This window comes from Amphiprion ocellaris, chromosome 22 (assembly GCF_022539595.1).
Source record: "Amphiprion ocellaris isolate individual 3 ecotype Okinawa chromosome 22, ASM2253959v1, whole genome shotgun sequence".
Taxonomy (NCBI): Eukaryota; Metazoa; Chordata; class Actinopteri; family Pomacentridae; genus Amphiprion; species Amphiprion ocellaris.
In genome coordinates, this window is record NC_072787.1 from 18,099,184 (window position 1) to 18,107,258 (window position 8,075).

Consider the following 8,075-nt stretch of genomic DNA (forward strand, 5'->3'; position numbering starts at 1 on the left):
CCTTTCTCTAAAGAAGTCAACTTTTCACTGTGTTGCATCGTAAACTATATTCTGATATGTATCACACCAACATCAAATTATCTCAGGATTCACCTCTAGCTGCTAAATAAATAAAAAAAAATGCTGTCAATTCTGATCTGATCAGGAATAAAGAAAAAGATAACGTCATTCAGAAGCTTCACGGCTTTAAATAGTTCTGTAGATCCTTTAGGTTGTTATAAACACTTTTCATATTATCAAAACTACAAAACAGAACTTTAAAATGAGAGGCGGTTTAAACTCTCAGCTCTGATGAACCAGTGGTTTGTTAATCCTGTTCTATCTGTGACAATAATGGTAGTAGCCTTTGACTTATAGAAGGCCTTGAAACAGTGGCACTAGCAACTCAACAGTCTGACTGAAAACATTTCAAAGTCTTAAGAGGGATTTTTAAAAGACATATATACATTTTCACTTTATCGCAAATGATAAAATACCAAACTGCAGACACTGATGCATTATGATGCTGTGCATAGGCTGAATGGTGATTGGTTGAAAGTTTGCTGTGAATCAGAAAGGGTGGAGGTTGTTTTTCAAAGCTTCTCATAGCAACAGCGCATTAGTATAGTTTTTCATTTATTTAATTGCAGTTTAAGTGACTGAGAACAGTGAACCAAAATCCAAATGTAAACAATCAAATGCACTAAAAAGCACTATAGAGGTGAGAACGTGTAGCGTTAAGTGACAATTGTCTCTGGGTTAAAATCAACCATTTCACATCACATATAGTGTTTAATTCATTGCTAATATAAAGATGTTGATTAGAGCAGCTTTAATTAAATGACTCCTTGGCTACTGCACCAACAACGCATCTTACCCAGAACTTAAACACAATAATCAAGAACAAAAATACACCATATACTATAAGCAATAAATGCTTACAGTACATGCTCTTAATTAGCATATATATTTCTCCTTTGTTGGCAAATGTCTCATTCCTGAATCTTTACCGACTGTTCTCCATGCACAGTTACTGAATAGAAGCAGGGACAAAACACGCTTGGATTTTGCTGTCACATGTGCAGATCCCTGGAAGGAGCAGTATTCTCCGATTATTTTGAATGAGCCTGCAGTGTTTTGTATTATTCATGTGGCAGGACGCATGCACATGACCCAGCAACTCATTTGGCCCCTGTTCCCATGCAGCCAGAAGTCTCTAAGGGTTTAATTAAACTGTGCCAAGGCAGTGGCCCATCTCCCTCCGTCGCCTTAAATTTTACAGCCCTCCTCTTCCAAAAGTTACCACAAAAAAACTGTGAAATCCTTCTATTGACTTCCACTCTGAGGAGATCTACCTCCTGAGGAGTGAAGGCAGAGTGACAGCGAAGTGTCAAGCTCCCTGTCAGCCGCTATCTGCCTCCTTTTAAAAGAAAACGCTGCCGACTGAAGTGGAGTTCCTATCGACATCCATCAGCACATGGAGAGAAATGATGTAAAAGGAGACCTGTTCTGCTTATTTCCAGTTCTATTTTTTTTACTCTGGGACTCCACTAGAGTAACTATGCATGATTCACAACCTTTTGCATCTCATCGTGCCTGTTATGCATCCCTCGGTTTTGCCTGAAATAGCCAATATTAGCTCTAATCTCTTTAGGGTTTGTATCTCTAAAAGCCCACTTCTGATTGGCCATCTTCAGGAAGCCTGCAGCATCCAGTGCTTGTGAGCACCAGTGCGTCTTCTTGCTGGTTTTTAAGTTCCGATAAACACAGTAAAGTACTATAAACCCACTAAATAACAATATAACATTCTTGATGAGAAACAGCTACTACATTCATACATGTCTAAGTTCAGTTCCAATGCAATCCAATATATGGTAAATATTCCCAATACAGTGCAGCTACGAATCTCTCTCAAGGTGGAACCTGCAACTTTAATGCCCTTTTTAATTTTGGATGATTTTAGAATCCACAAGGTATCTATATTAGTGATATAGTCTTTGGATTTCTGTCAAAAGTGTCAGTTTTAACTAGTCAGACATCTTCAGTGGACACATCCCATAACTGTTCCTATGACCTTCCAGTGTCTCATTGGACAGTGGAATCTTCGCTGTATCTTCACTGAAGTTCTAACTTTGGTAGTTCATTTCAAAAAAGAGACCAATCATAATTTCAACTGCCTCTAATTTGACGCCAACTGCCCCTTCCATGTTCACAGCTGAAATCCTTATAAAAGAGCAGCTTTTACAATGACACCACCGAACTCTGCGGTATTTCCATTGAGAATCGTGCAGTTAGTTTGTAGCACAATTGTTGGATGCTCATAGGAAAAGGCTGCAAGTACAAGTGACATGATTGCAACAATTTACGCTTGCTTCATTTTTGGCGCAGTGTATAGAGCTTTAGTCAAGAAATGACACACAACAGCACCTCTAACTGACGTAAAAGGGTTTAGTAGTCCTTGATTTTATACAGGCAGCGCTGAACAAGGCCTGGTGTGGCAATCAGCAGAGCATGATTCTGATAAATTCCCAGCTAATCCATAAATGGACCAAAAGGTGAAGGAGAAATGGAACTAAGGCATCCACGGACTGTCCTGTGATGACACCTACCAGCCACTCTTAATTATGCCTAACTTTTAGCCTGACTACAATATAAACTAATCAATTATATTTAAATTCACCCCCTGTACAGCTGTCATGAACAAATTAGCTATAGAGACCAAAACTGTTCTGAAACCAGGTTAAAAACATTTTTATTTTCACCGTGAAGTGTGATATTTCAACATGGGCGTCTATGGGGATTGACTCATTTCTGGAGTCCACCTCTAGTGGCCATTTGTGGAACTGCAGATCCACATTGTCTTAATTTTTCAGCCTTGAAGGTTGCTGCTTGGAGGGAAAAACAAGCTAAAATGCTAACAAAAGTGGAAAATGTTTGCTGTAAGGAGGAACTGAAGGTAGCATCGCTGGTTAAATGCTACTCTGCTGTTGCCAAATGTCTGTATAATGTCTCCTTGTCCCTCAGTCAGTTAGTAATTAGCATGCTGGTGTACATTAAATACCTACAGAAGACTGTTAAAAGAGAACATGTACAGACATTTACCAAGAGGGCTGTAGGTTGCCTTTGTGGGTGTGATGTGCATGAAGCAGATATTCACATAAAGAGAGTCAGGATGTACTGATGTCAGCTCATTTAAATGGAAGCATCTACACTCAATACAGGAGAATGAGGGTAAAATGAGAGATGCAACTCTTTTTGACAGGGAAAAGTATAAATAAATAGCTAGAAAGAAACTATTAATCGCATATAAAACAAATGAGATTGTACAAAATTGTAACATAACACAGGACAAAAACACTTAAAGTTAGGGACTGTAGGAAAATGATTAGGGTGGAGGGAGATTTAGAAAAGGAGGAGGGTTACTCATTGTTCTTTTTGCTGCAGGGACAGAAGTCTAAATTACTGGGTAGAGAGGAGGGAGTGTCTTCAGTAATTGGATGTTATCTCTCCAGAGAAAATGTCGTCTACTTCTTACATAGACACAAAACTACTGCACATGAGTAGTACGAGTAAAACAAAAAGTAAAAATGTGCCAAAAATAGTTTACTATGGCATATGAAGGAGCAGTGACAGATTTCAAAAACCAAATATATAAATTTTTCCCATAATTTTGGCAAGTCTTACTCGCACTTTTCTTGTTTGATCTGGCGCTTCTTACTTACTTGAACAGCAGTGAGAGCACCATATTAATATCTTCCTGTACCTTCAGTTATTTTTGTAGATTTGTATTAATTAGCAGTGTTGTGCTTCCCCTTAAAGCCCAATTACAATCTGATAAAATCCTGCTGCTTTCAGTGACATCATGATGTGTAAAATCTACACGTAATACTTTACACAATTAAATTTCTACCTAATGTACCAGGCTCAATCAAACCAAGAACATGTTATGTACACAAAAAAACCCAAAAATGAACTGTAAGCTATGACAAGAAAACTGTTAAGGCCAAACTTTGTCATCTGTAGTGTCACGAACCGATCCGTCCATGTTTTATTCATGTCATACAAAAAAAACATATGGGGCTGTGTAGCCCAGCCAGATCAGCACGGATGGCCTCTTTATTGTTACTATAATAATAATTAAAAAAAGCTGCAGTCGTTCAAACAAGAGGTCATGTCTGCTACAGATGTATAGCACTGTTAAAATTAATAATTGCAATTTGGTTTATAACTGCTCCTGATTGGATTAAATCAACATGAAACAGAATAAGCTTTGAAATGCAGCTGTTTTTTTCTCCCTACCAGTGGCATCTAATTGGTTTGTTGAAGAAATTGCCCGCAAATCCCCTGTATATCAAACAAGCTTTGAACAGTTGTCACTGCAGAGAGAATTTGTCATGCGCTTGTCAGAGGGCTTTTGTCGCCTCTCAAGGACTTAGGACTTTCAGTGAATAATCAGAATAAAAAACCAAGGGTCAAAAAAGATTTTTTGAGCAATTTCTCAGAATGTTTCAGCCTCCTAATGGCACTGAAAGGAGGACGAAACAGAGCATACAAAGTCAGACAAAAAGCCACCTGTATGTGCCTTATTTCGGAGCAGCTGTGCGACAGGGTTTTCGGTGGAGCTAAATTGGAGCGAGATATTTTTCTAGGGGTGCTGTCAGCAGATTAGGAAACATGAAGCATCATAACAAGTGTCCCTTTTGTAAACTGGTGAAGGGAGGAGGGAGATTCACACCTCCACCTACAATAGTGGCTTTTCACACAATGCTATAGCATGAAACACTTTCTCTAAATGTCAAATGAATAACTGTGAAACATAATTTAACATAAATCTGTAGACATTTGGGTGATTTGGCAAGTAGCTCGTTCTTGACACTCATCCAACTGAAACATAATAAATCTCCAAATACTGCAGTGATTGATTCCTTGTGTCTTGTTTGTATATTTTCTCATGCTGCTTATTATTGCTTTAGCGGTATTAATGCTGCTTGTCTTGAGAATGGAGGAAGGATTTATGTGACTCTGAGCAAAAGCCTCAAGTTTTGTGTTTGTGTACAAGTTGGATCACAAGTACAATAATCCACAGATCCAGAGTGGCAAAGGCTATTTTTGCTCTGCCTAGGAAGGGAGTAGTTTTGTGACGATTGGTGTGTTTGTCTGTGAATCTGTTTGTCTGGCTGTCTGTCTGTGTGTGTGAAACATTACTCAGAAACGGACTAACAGATTTGGATGACATTTTCACGGGAAGTCTGAAATGACACAAGGACCACCTCATTAAATTTTGGCAGTGATGCAGCTTATAGTCTGGATCCACGACTTTGTTAAGGATTTCCCATTGCGAGATATAGCTGTCGCCCCGGTGTCGCTGTAACCATGACAACAAATAAACACTGTGTCAGTTACCTGCTGACGATCACGGGATTGCGATCCTTCTGCAAATTGACTGATTTATCAGTTGGAAATCATACAAGGAACAACTGATTAAACTGTGGGGTGTTTCTGAGTCCCATCAATTCCTGCCGTCTGCTACGTATTTAGGTCACGCAATGTAGCAAACCCCAGCCAGACATGTTAAGTTCAGCCGTCAGCCTTATTTTGAACACAAATTCACCTTTCTGTCCTTCACTCCTTTCTTCAGGAAACACCGTAAGTACTTGTCCCCATTGCAGCTAGGTGCTTAGAAATTTATACACATCCTTTGCTAGACAGCAACAGCGTGGAACCGTTGTCTTTGATCGTCACGTGAATATTCTGACTTTTCGGCAGTGCCTTTGTCATGTCAAGACTGCTTCTTAGATAAACACTTCCTGTGACACTGGAATGGTGAAACAATAAAAACCTGCAACATTAAAAATACGTCTTCAAAATAAAGGCATGGAGGGAACAGTTATTTTAACACTAGCAAAACAAAGGCTTGCCAAAAGTGATGAACTGATCAACAAGCAATTTGGTATTCATACACAACATGCACATGTATAACACATGGTCATTTTTTATTAAAGATTTCATCCATCGGAAATGATACGTCAACTGAGCAGCCTTGACGGAGTACTGCACTCTGAGTGCTTTTCTAGTAGTTTAGTATGTTGTCCAAAATATGACCAAAAAGTCGTATTTTAACATGTCGTCCCAAATGTGACCAAAACGTCATAGTATAGTATGTGGTCCAAAATGTGACCAAAACGTCATAGTTTAGTATGTCATCTAAAATGTCACAAAAACGTCATAGTTTAGTATGTCGTTCAAAATTTGACCAAAACGTCATAGTTTAGTATGTGGTCCAAAATGTGACAAAAACGTCATAGTTTAGTATGTCGTCCAAATTGTGATAAAAACGTCATAGTTTAGTATGTCCTCCAAAATGTAACCAAAACGTCATAGTTTAGTATGTCGTCTGTTGGAACTTAGTCTATTCTGAAATTAATCATAAAAGAATAAAACAATGTGTTAGGCTGTTTCCTCCGGTTCTTTTGATGGAGTAGTCAGGAGAATTCAATTCAGGTTAAAAAGAGTCTTTATTACACCAAGATTGAATGTGCAATACAGAGCTCTGGGTCTGAGTGCCTTTCCCTAACAGACAACAAGTGTTCAGTCAGTTCGAGCAGAATCAGACTGGCTATTTCTCCCTGACCCAGTGTTTTTATAATCTAACAGAGTTGTGTGACTATCTAAGCGTTGAGACGCAGGTGGCTGGGCTAGTTTAGGTTCCTCCCTTCTCTGATGTGCTGCTGACTCGCTCCCGTGGCCTTGGTTCTTCTTCTGTTTTCCTGTAAAACAATGATACTCTGCACAGCAACAAAAACTACTTTACTACTCTAACACTCTGTGTTAGAAATGAATCAATATCACTCAATATAATAAGCATTGTATATCTGTTTAGCAAATACATCTTTCTGATTAACTATTGTAAGCAATTTAGCAGTAAGCATCCAACATTATCAAACATTAATGGGTATATATTCCCACACGTTCAAAATAAGACAAAAAAGTCATAGTCTCGTATGTCGTCCAAAATGTGACAAAAACGTCATAGTTTAGTATGTCGTCCAAATTGTGATAAAACCGTCATAGTTTAGTATGTCGTCCAAAATGTGAAAAAAAGGTCATAGTTTAGTATGTCGTCCAAAATGTGACAAAAAAGTCATAGTTTAGAATGTCGTCCAAATTGTGATAAAAACGTCATACTTTAGTATGTCCTCCAAAATATAACCAAAATGTCATAGTTTAGTATGTCGTCCAAAATGTGACAAAAACGTCATAGTTTAGTATGTCATCCAAAATGGGACAAAAACGTCATACTTGAGTATGTCGTCCAAATTGTGATAAAAACGTCATAGTTTAGTATGTCCTCTAAAATGTAACCAAAACCGTCATAGTTTAGTATGTCATCCAAAATGTGAGAAAACGTCATAGTTTAGTATGTCGTCCAAAATATGACAAAAGCGCCAAAATTCATGATGATTTTTTTTCAAAGAAAACCTTTCTGGAGTGTTTTTCATGGCCTCCTTTACATTATTTCATCATATGGAACGTTTTTACAACATGTTTGAAAAATCGCATATTTTTTTCGACATAGTATAGTAAGGCGTTTTTTTGCGCCAAAATTCATGATGATTTTTTTTTCAAAGAAAACCTTTCTGGAGTGTTTTTCACGGCCTCCTTTACATTATTTCATCATATGGCACTTTTTGACAACATGTTTGAAAAATCGCATTTTTTTTCGACATAGTATAGTAAGGCGTTTTTTTGCGCCAAAATTCATGATGATTTTTTTTCAAAGAAAACCTTTCTGGAGTGTTTTTCACGGCCTCCTTTACATTATTTCATCATATGGCACGTTTTTACAACATGTTTGAAAAATCGCATTTTTTTTGGACATAGTATAGTAAGGCGTTTTTTTGCACCAAAATTCATGATGTTTTTTTTTCAAAGAAAACCTTTCTGGAGTGTTTTTCACGGCCTCCTTTACATTATTTCATCATATGGCACGTTTTTACAACATGTTTGAAAAATCGCATTTTTTTTGACATAGTATAGTAAGGCGTTTTTTTGCGCCAAAATTCATGATGATTTTTTTTTTCAAAGAAAACCTTTCT